General features: G+C 34.3%; 1 long non-coding RNA gene across 1 annotated transcript; it reads right to left on the bottom strand.

Moving 5' to 3' along the window:
- Positions 1 to 1,690: 1,690 nt before the first annotated feature.
- On the bottom strand, positions 1,691 to 8,366 carry LOC140609509 (uncharacterized). The gene is made up of 2 exons (XR_012011327.1): positions 7,808 to 8,366; positions 1,691 to 4,480 (listed from the first exon to the last, which is right to left on the bottom strand). It is a non-coding gene; the product is annotated as an uncharacterized lncRNA (long non-coding RNA).
- Positions 8,367 to 10,733: the final 2,367 nt, after the last annotated feature.

Here is a 10,733-nt window from a genome sequence, read left to right as displayed (position 1 = left end):
TTAGGCACAGATGTTGCAGATTAAATTTGTTAGTTAATTGTTTGTAACCAAGATATACTAAATTAAGCTATAGTCTTCATTGTAACCCTGAGGATATCTCAGGAATGAGGAGGTAGGAAGTGTTTATGGCTACCTTTTGAGCACAGGGTTGCTAAAATCTGACAGAGGTAGGGAGTTGTCCATAGTGGATACATGCCAGACATCAAGTATGTCTCAGTGAGTATCAGTGGGTAAAAATGTGTTGGTTAAACAATTCCAATTCAAGTTTCTTTCAAAGTATTTCAGGCCAGGTTGAAGACAAGACATAGTTACTTCTAGTCCCATAGAAAGTGCCAGGAGTGAGACTGCAATAGGCATTTTTATGCCTCGGAAAAAATGAGGTAGATACATTGATTGTGCTTTGACTAAAACATCAAGACCTAAAGAAAACCATACATTTGACTTAGTTGGAGTGAAGAGCAGGACTTCTAATGGTGGCTGGACACATTCTCCTTTTTTTTTTTTTTTTAAAGATTTTATTTATGAGAGAGAGAGAGAGAGAGAGAGAGAAAGGCAGAGACACAGGCAGAGGGAGAAGCAGGCTCCATGCAGGGAGCCCGACATGGGACTCGATCCGGGACTCCAGGATCACACCCTGGGCTGAAGGCGGCGCTAAACCGCTGAGCCGCCTGGGCTGCCCTCCTTTTTTTTTTTTTTTTCCAGTTAGTTATTTGAGAGAGAGAGAGAGAGAGAGAGAGAGAGAGAGAGCAGGAGCAGGGTGATGGGTAGAAGGAGAAGCAGGCTCCCTGCTCAGCATGCAGGGATTCCAGGATCACGACCCAAGCCTATGGCAGATGTTTAACTGACTGAGCCACACACTCTTTTTTTGAACGTTAAGTGTGAGAGATCCAGGAGCATTCCACAATCCCCAGTCCCAGTAGAAATGGACTTTGAGGACTCAGCCAGATGATCATCTCACTGCCTCCATATAGGCTGGAGAGAAGAATGATGCTTATCCAGAATCCAGAATGGGTGGAGAGGAACAGATAGATGACATACTGGGGAAGAGGGTGGTTTTCTGTTGTCTTCCTTTCCTTTGGATTCAGATATAAACACTATCTGGTAAAGATGTAAGATCTGAAACATATTACCATCCTAACTGATAGACATAAATAACTTAGATGAGAGGTAAGTCTCAAAGAGAAGGGATTCTGAAATAATTATGTATCACTGCATCTGCTGAAGAGGTAAATATGTATTTATAGCTTCTCTTTGGCTATCTTCTTTCTTTCTTTCTTTCTTTCCTTCCTTCCTTCCTTCCTTCCTTCCTTCCTTCCTTCCTTCCTTCCTTCCTCTCTTCCTTCCTCCCGTCCCTCCCTCCCTCTCTCTCTTTCTTTCTTCTCTCATCTATGTATCTATAATTTTTTTTACTGAATTTTGTTTTTTTTCACTTTCATTCTATTGAATAAAGTTCTTTATATCACTCTGGAGAGGGCAAGAATATGTAAAGGAGCCTGTTGAAACGATACCCCTGTATAGATTTTTATAAAAATAAACAACAACAACAACAAAACAAATAAAACCAAAGAAAAAGCATGGCATATGCCATTTTATAGGAAGACCATAATGTCATCTATTTTTACGGAATAAATGTTCCATTTCTTGATCTTTCATATAGAATTGGTTCTAAAAAAATTTAAAGTCACATTGATTTCTTATATCAATATGAGTAAGATTTATTCCCTGTAACACAAATTGAAATTAAGCTATATGTCTGGCCCATAAATCATCACCCATAGATTCAGAAGCAAACTATGAATACAGTGGGCAAAGAAATGTGAATATAACATAATAAAAATATATAGATGAAATAAAAATAGATAAGAGTAAAACTTCTAAATTGTAGTGCTTACAATTATAGAAACATAACTATGTACAACTAATTAATAAGGCTAAAAAATGGAATAAAGATTGAAAAGGGAGTTGGGAGTTAAGTTACAGAACCCTTTATTTTGCACAGCAAAGAGCCAATAGGCACTATAAATTTGAAAATGTAATATAAGGAAATTATGTTTTTATTTATATTTCTTTTATATTATCTCCATATATTTCCTGTCATGTTTAGTGGGATCTACCTTTAGGAATTAATATTTTTAATGTAAAGAAACATTTATCTAAAGTTCAATGACTCCTTTGGCTTTATTTCAATTTATTTTAATTCTGTGAATTTCATGTTAACTTTAATACATTTCCAATGTAAAATAATGTGAAGAGTATGGTCACATTTTATCTTTCTTATTCATATCTTACTTTATAAATGTGAGAAGTCTGAAATGATGTTCATAAAATATTGAGGTTAAGTGTTCCTCAGTAGTAGCAGTTAGGGGATTCTTACTTCCTTTTCAAAATTTTAAAATTTATTAAAGTTAACATTTTTTACCTGAGAGGAGGTGGAGAGTAATAATAGTAAGTGAGGGCAAGGGGGGAATTATCACTTCTTATTCTACATATTACTTGCATTTGTATCACAATTATGTATTTTATAATTTTTGTAAAAAAAACAAGCACTGACATTTTAGAAGTTAAATTTTAGGAAAAATACTTTTCTCCATCATATTCTTGCTTTTCTTATATTGGTAAAAGCTCAAAGAAAAATAGTGAGATATTTGGTAAAGTCTGTAACCAAGCTCAATGTACACTTCACAGGCTGTTTTATCAAACAGGTTGTGTGTTCTGTATCTCCATGAAAGTCTGAGAGTTTCTTTGGACATGAAATACTCCATGTAGGTTTAGTAAGTAGATCTACTTAATTTGAAGAGAGATTTAGGTACTAGTTACACAATTAGCATACATGCTTTATTGTCATATATATTTTTGCCTAAGTGCCAAACAGATTTGGAAAACCTTAGTTAAATTATTCCCCAAATATTTTTTAAAAGGATAGAATTGAATCAATCAAAGTATTTCAAATAACTGTCTTTTCTTTACGTTATCAATTCATAATGGTAGAAAGAAAAATCTTCAGAGAATTGAGGAGAACACTTGAGCTTAAATCAAACTTGACTCTTTTTCTTTCACTAGCTAATGTTCAATTGTTATTTTGAATCATGAGCACATTACCTAGAGTGCATGAGTTTTAAAGGATATATAATTATATTTGCAATAACAGCTACTGGCTTTAAAAGAGGTCTATGTGATCGAAAACTCATATAATTGTGTTTTAGGACAGTTAGAGAATGGTATAATTAAAATGTCAATCTATTATGCATTCTTAATTTTTAATTTAAATGGAGATCTTAAATTTAATTGGTTTTTATTTGATTTCAAAAAACAACATACACATATTCTCCTGTTTTCCAATAGATGTCAGTATCAAAAAAGAAAAGAGATAGTTGTTTAATATGACTGTCTTGCAGCACAAAGGAGAATTTTCCCCCCTTCTTTCCAGCTTCATGTAATTAGAATTGCTATAGCTGGTCTAAGCAGTCCAACAAGGGACAGTAGTTTTTAAACACGGAATGATTATTATTTTTTGGGTGGGAGGAGTTCATGTGATTAGTATTTTGGGGATTATGGTGCTTGAAAAGGAATGAAACAATAAGGAAACATCTGACTGTTTTCAAAATAGTCCCTAGTGCCTTTATTTCTTTGTGGTTCTGTTACTCTGCCTCTTCTCTGTATAAGACCTAACCTCCATCTTGAGTTTCCATTTCCTACTGTTAATTTGAAAATGATTTTATGTTCAAAAACGTTTACCTTTGTTCATGTGGCATTTTGATTTTTGAAATCTATAATATATTTTTTAAAAATAATAATGAGTAGTCCTTTTTATCCACTCCATTTTCATTATTGTAGAACTTTAAATAAAGCATCATGTGTAGAAGAAATATTAGTTAACAGAGCTTGCAAATTAATCCACCAATAACATATAGGATTTGGGTTTGGAGAGAATTGGGAATTGGGAATTATGTTAAAAATAGGAAAGATTCATTCTGAAATTTGTATTTAATCCTATATTGTCAGTATGCATGGAGTCCTAACATGTAATGGTGTTGGGAGAAACGGTTAACACAATTCATGACATGCCTGGCATTTCCATTTATTACATTATAGCAATCTAAATTTACCTTTATCTCATTGCCTACTTTAGTACTTACAGCTACTTATGTGATCAAGAGAGAAATGAAAAAAAAAATCTCATACATTCTATTGTTTACATGTCCTTTTGCTGTGGTTGAGCCATCAAAAAGAAGTCCATCATCTTGTTCCTTCAGGCTTTGCTCTTTTGCATGAGGATGAGGACTGAAACCCAGATGGACTACGAGACAAACCATATGCAAGTTTCTGATCTGTACCAGATTCAGTTTTGCCCATAAGTATGTAAATGTGCAAATTTTTCAGGTTGAGAACCGAACATATGAAAGAATGTTTCCTTCTTATGATCAGAAAGGACCCTTTGCACAATGTAGGAACGTAGAGAGCACATGTTGCTATTCCTGTTCTGTAAAAAGAGAAAGCACAGTAGGAAAGCAGTTTTAGTGATACTGAAATGACAGTTTTCTGATAGGATTTTCAGGATACACATTCATACACATAGGTTTGAGCACTTTTGCTTGACTTTTTTGCCTCAGTCAGAAAGATGTGGGCTCTTATTACTTGTCACTCATCAACGATATGACCTAGACATGTCTTTTAATATCTCGAAACTGGATGTCACATACTTGCCTCATCAATTAGATTTATTGTGAAGGTATTGATAAAGCGCTTCATAAACACTAAAAAATGATGCAGATCGAATGTTCCCAAAGGGAAAAAACCAATGATTTACAACCATTTTTTTTGTTGGATCTAGAGTATTTTTGCCAATTAGGAAATCCATCAGCTCTCTCCAAAATTTTAGAGATTAATGGGCATAAGGGCATTGCTTTTAATGAGATGAGGTTTGTGTACGTGAAACATGACCAAAAAAGATCAAACATAAAAAAGGTAATATCTGAGTTAATAAAAAGTGAAGAAAAGGTGTTGTTTGTAGTTTTTTTTTGCACAAATCCCTTCACCCTAGTATTTACTTTCTTTTAAATTAAGTACTTACATAAAATTAAAAATATATATTCACATTTTTTAAACAAAGTCAAAAACTGTAAGAAGGATTATATAATAATAAAAATAATAAAAAATAATGAAAATAAACAGTGCTCTCCCAGCCTACCAACAGTTCTATTCATTCCAAAGTAAATCTTTGTTTTCTGGTTTGGGTTCAACTGATGCTTACCTGGTCTTTAAATCCTCTTTTACAACATTTTTTTTTTTATTTATTCCCAAAATGTAAACATTGTCTACTTATTTCTTATGATAAGAAAGTAATTGGCTCACATCTATTCCCTGCTACATCTCTCTACTCCTATGTTTCAGAAGACTTTCTTAAAAATCTATTTTTTATCCATAAATAGCATCTCTTGACCCCTCTCTGTAAAACAGAAGATATTAGAGTTTCCACCAATCTTTCCACTTTTCTCTATCCCAATCCACCTTCCTACTTGTCTTCTGAACCTTCAGTTTTATAATTTTAAGGTTAATGATATGCACATTCAACAGCTATCATCCGCCATTTTTAAGAACCATTCTAAGAAGTAAAACCCTAAACAGACTTTTTAACTATATTATGATACTTCCTTTTATGGGTCCAGTATTGATGCCTCTCCAAATAAACATTTGGGACACAAATTAAAGTTAATTTTCATCTCTATACCCTCAATCCTCAATTATTCCCAAGTTCTTAATCATAGTATCAGTTTTATTCCACTCCCCTCATCCCTCCTTACTCACCCAACGTCTTTCCTGTACCATTCTCTTCGTGGTTGCTAGCTTTATCCTGGGAAATCCTCTCATTATTTTCTTGGAGGAGCTGAAACTGTTTCCTGGACCACCATTTTCTTTCTCTGTTTATCTCTTGTTTTGTCAGAACGCTTCATCAAATAATTCTCTGAGAGAAATTTTCCTATGAAAGCTTTTCTGAGGCATGGTATGCCGCCAGTGCCTTTATTCTGTGTATCCACTTCATTGATACATTGGCTGATTTAGGATTCTAGGTTAAACTTTCTTTTCCCTCAGACATTGAAGGTATATAGAGAGAGGCCTCTCTTCCACCAGAATACTGCTACATGTGCATGTGAACTTCATGGTGATATATCTGATTACAGATCTTTGTTATTGCTTTTTTTCTGTTTCTGTTTTTATGTTATTGTTTCCTTTTTGTTTTGCTGACTTTCCCCGTATATCTGGTGTTTCTTGGTGCCTCTTCTCATCTGAGAAAGAGACTGTAGTAACAATGACTGTATGTACCTTGTATATAAGTAGAGATTCTTGACTCTCTTAGCTTTTAGGCAACCAAGGAGCATTGTATTATATTTTGGAGCCGTTAAATGCTAAAAAGAAAGAGGCTTTGTTCTAGGTACTAACTCCTAAATTGTTCAGAGTATATTAGAGAAAAATTCTCCTTTTTCTTCTCTGGGATGGTATCACCTCACTCTTGGCATTTCATGCTAAATGCAGAGAAGTCTTCAACATAAAATTTCAATTAATTATTATTTCAATATTGATATTTCATTCCTACTTTCCACTTCTATTTGTAGAGATTCTTTAGAGACAAACCTATCTCCCCCTTAGCTAGAGCCCCTCACTATCTATAGTCTTCACTGGGCCCAATGTTGTATTATTTTATCAGTCATTCATCCATGAATTGACTTTCTGGCTTTCTAATCCCTCCATTCCTATTCCCTTCTTTGTTTGTAGATACATACTTTATTCCATTACTCCTGATGTAATAGATAAAAATCTATTTTTAGATTCTTAGATTTTAGGAGGGAGGGAGATAGACTTACAGTTTCACTATATAATTTTAAATTGGAATTCTCCTTTAATTTTTCTATAGTTTTAATATTCACTCTAAAATGAAATTACAGGCATTTGGATATCTATTTTTTTTCATGTAAATAGTTCTGTTTGATTTGCTTTATTTAGTTTAGTAGATGCGGCTCCTAAGAAAATAAACTGGAAAGTTTGTCAAAGTGAATACTGTAGGATCCAGGGATGTCCGAAACTTCTGAGGGTGTTTAGTTAAAACTTATAGATAAAGATATACATTGTTTTTATCTTCATAGTAGCATTTTCATAATGGCCAAAAGGTGGAAGCAAACCAAATGGATGAAAGGATAAAAAAAGTATATATATATTATAATTATTATATATACATAACTATATATATATGTATAGTGGAATATCCAGCTTTAAAAGAGTAGGAGATTCTAACAAATACTGTAGCTTGGATGGATTTTGAAAACATAATGCTAAATGAAATAAGCTCATCAAAATGGTGATACAGTATGATTCCACTTCTATGAGATATCTGGAGTACTCAAAATCATAGAAACAGAAAGTAGAATGGTAATTCCCAAGAAATGGAGGGAGAGGAGGAGTGGAAAGTCAGTGTTTAATGAGTACATAGTTTCACTTTTGGAAGGTGAAAAGTTCTGGAGATGGGTGGTGGTGATAGTTACACAACAATGTGAACATATATAATGCTATTGAACTACACACTAAAAAAGCATAAAATGGGCAATTTATATCATACATATTTTACCACAATAAAAATACATATTGGAGAATATATTTCTTTAGTTTAAATATGTTAACATTTTTTTATCATGAAGACATATATTAGCAATTGAGGCAGGTTCTGCCTTTAGATGTGTATTCTATCCTCTTTATATATTTCCTGTGTTTCTTCCTGACTTCAGAGAAAATAGATTATTTCATATCCAAAACTCACCCAGTTGGAAGTAGATCCAAGTAAATGGGTCTCATAGTGTCCATCCATTCTGCAGGGTGAATGAGAACAGCAGACCAGGTGTTTGAAGTTGGCAAGTGTTCATTTTCTTTATTAGCTGTCATGATATTCTGATGATTCAATTTCCAATATTGTAAAATGCTTATTTCATGCTTTAGATGAGCCACTTTTCTTGAAAAAGCTGATTACTTTATCAATACCATCTTCACTTAGATACCTTCATTTGTCTAGATTTTGTTCCTGGCTTTTAGTTCAGTGAAAGAAGAGGCAATATACCAAATTTTAGATTAGAACACTCTTAGGTATCAGATTCTGCTGTTTAACCACTTTTAGCAAGTTGCTTACTGTCTCGAAGGCTCACTTTCCTCAGAAAATGAAGATACTACTACTCAGTAGGGACAATCTGAAGATTCAGTGAGTTAATACACCAGCCGAGAAATCGATAACATGTCGCCTCTACGTTTGGGAGCCAAATTGCAGTAACGTTAGAATGAATTAGGCCATTTAGCCTCGGGTAGTGGTATTCAAAGAAAAACTCTATGAAACCAATTCTCTCTAATGCCCTGAGGGGCTCAACAAAGACAACATTGAGACATTAATAATTTCAGTGTATTAAACTCATAAAATTAGATAATTGCCCCCCTTTGCAAGTACAGTTTTCTATAATGTGATTGTTAAGCACATTTTAATTAGGCAGAAAACAGCATGTTTTAATAAATTTTTAAAAATGTTAAATATAATATCTCCTGGGGAAACAGTCTTTAATTTTATCTCATAACCACCAATCTGAATATTTTGACAATTATTTATACTTAATCTGTATTTCTGATACCTGGATGCTCATTTATTTTTTTTAAGAATTTTTATTTATTTATTCATGAGACACACACACACACACACAGAGAGAGAGAGAGAGAGAGAGAGAGAGAGAGGCAGAGACACAGGCAGAGGGAGAAGCAAACTCCATGCAGGGAGCCCAACGTGGGACTCCATCCCGGGACCGTGGAACCACACCTTGAGTCAAAGGCAGACCTCAACCGCTGAGCCACCTAGGCATCCCCTGGATGCTCATTTGAATCTTAATTTTCAAATAGTTAAAGAAATAAAATGACATTTCTCTTAGGAGAAAGGAAAAGAAAGAAAAAGAAGGGGACTAGGTAGGAAGGGAGGAAACAAAGATTATTTAAGGGAATCCTGAAAGTTATAAGCAAATTATTTTATTGTGTGAGTGTATTTTATACATGTAGTACTGTCATTATATAGTAAAATAAAACCTCCCCAGAATGTAGAAGAAAAATATTTCTATAAGATTTAAATTCATAACATTTTTCTTTTATATTCATTTGATAATACAAACTACTTTGTCATGTTCAGAGTTCATCACCATATTTACTATTCTTCTTCAATGCGCCCTTTTAGTTGAGTATTGATATTAACTAATTTTATCAGACTCTCTCTTAGAAAAATAAATAGAAATGGAAAGGCATGATATATTTAAGTTAGAAAATCTTAGGTCTTTCAGTTTGTCTGTTTTTTGGCAGTAAACTCACAGGTCTCAACTTCATCTTAACTTTATGGTATTTTCTTGAAAAAAAAAAGAAACTACTGATGAATATATTTCTGTTTTCAGTAGGTGGATGAATGAAGCCTAGGATTTCTGCATGTGCTTGACATCTCCTAAGCCATGCACTTTGGCTATATATGATATATGGCCCCAGGATAAGCATTTCTTTTATGAAAGACAGCGGGGCTTCTGCCCTCTGACTGCCAGTCTGCATCCCAAGGAGACTGCACTTCTTGTGTATGCCAGGTGTGAACCGGGAGGGGTGAGGGCAGATAATTTGTCTGAGACTTAATCATAGCCAGGGCTAGAGATTTCTTTTTCAGGATTAGAGCCCAAAAAGCTTGTTCACTTAGGCTCTGAACTAAGGATGAATAGTGAAAACCACAATCTAGAAAGAATATATGTCTTGTTTTCTATGAGAATAAGATTAATAGAATTTCAATACCACTGCACTTAAAGAGATTTATTAAGTTGGCTCAAAATCAAAATTAATTAAGCAGGTCCCACCAGTCTGTGGTATGTGTTCTTCCAGTCTAATCTTCTAAGTATAGCTCTGCCCCATATGATTTTCAAAACTCTGCATACTGAATTCTAATTTTCCTCATGCATAAGCTATTTGGTGGGCAAGATGTCCAGTCACACATGCTGTAGACTTAAAACCCATGCACAAATCTCATCTGTGAGCATTTACAGGTATATCAATATTCTTGTCACTCTCAATACCTTGGCCATCACGATTGGAGAGTCTCCCTTTTATTGGAAAAGTCAACTCTAAGGCTGGTTATTGTTTCACTAATATTCTGTTGGTAATGTGCCACTTGGTAAAACTTGCTTCACGAGTTCCAGAAAGCATTTGGCTCCCAACAGTACAAAGAACCATTGCAAGCATTTTTGGTCAGTTTTGATTGAATGCAGATTGTAGGATTGTTTTGCGAAACCACATTATTCTTTCAAATGTTTCTTCAGTAGTCACATATTACTTTCTAATGATAATCATTTGCATTTCCAGAGCCCTTTTGCCCCTGATGTTTTACAACAAACTTACTCAGAATTCATCTGTCTTCACTGTGCTTCCTTCTGGTTTGAGCTGAGGCCTGTAGCTCCTGGGCTTTTGCATGGCCACCTTAGTAAGTGGCTGCAAGGGAAGAGGAGAAAGGAGCACATGAAAACCACCCAGCTTGGGCTCTCTAGAGGGTGATGTGTAAAGCAGAATGCTAACATTTCCCAGACTCGCAGAAAAAAAAATTTTTTTGAAGGGTATGCTATGAATTCTATTTCACCACCATTTAAAAAAATGTTTTTCATATGAATGTTATTGCTCTTTAGACGTCTTATATAACACTA

The sequence above is a fragment of the Canis lupus genome, chromosome 18, assembly GCF_048164855.1.
Source record: "Canis lupus baileyi chromosome 18, mCanLup2.hap1, whole genome shotgun sequence".
Taxonomy (NCBI): domain Eukaryota; kingdom Metazoa; phylum Chordata; class Mammalia; order Carnivora; family Canidae; genus Canis; species Canis lupus.
This window is presented reverse-complemented; position numbering and strand designations above follow the sequence as displayed.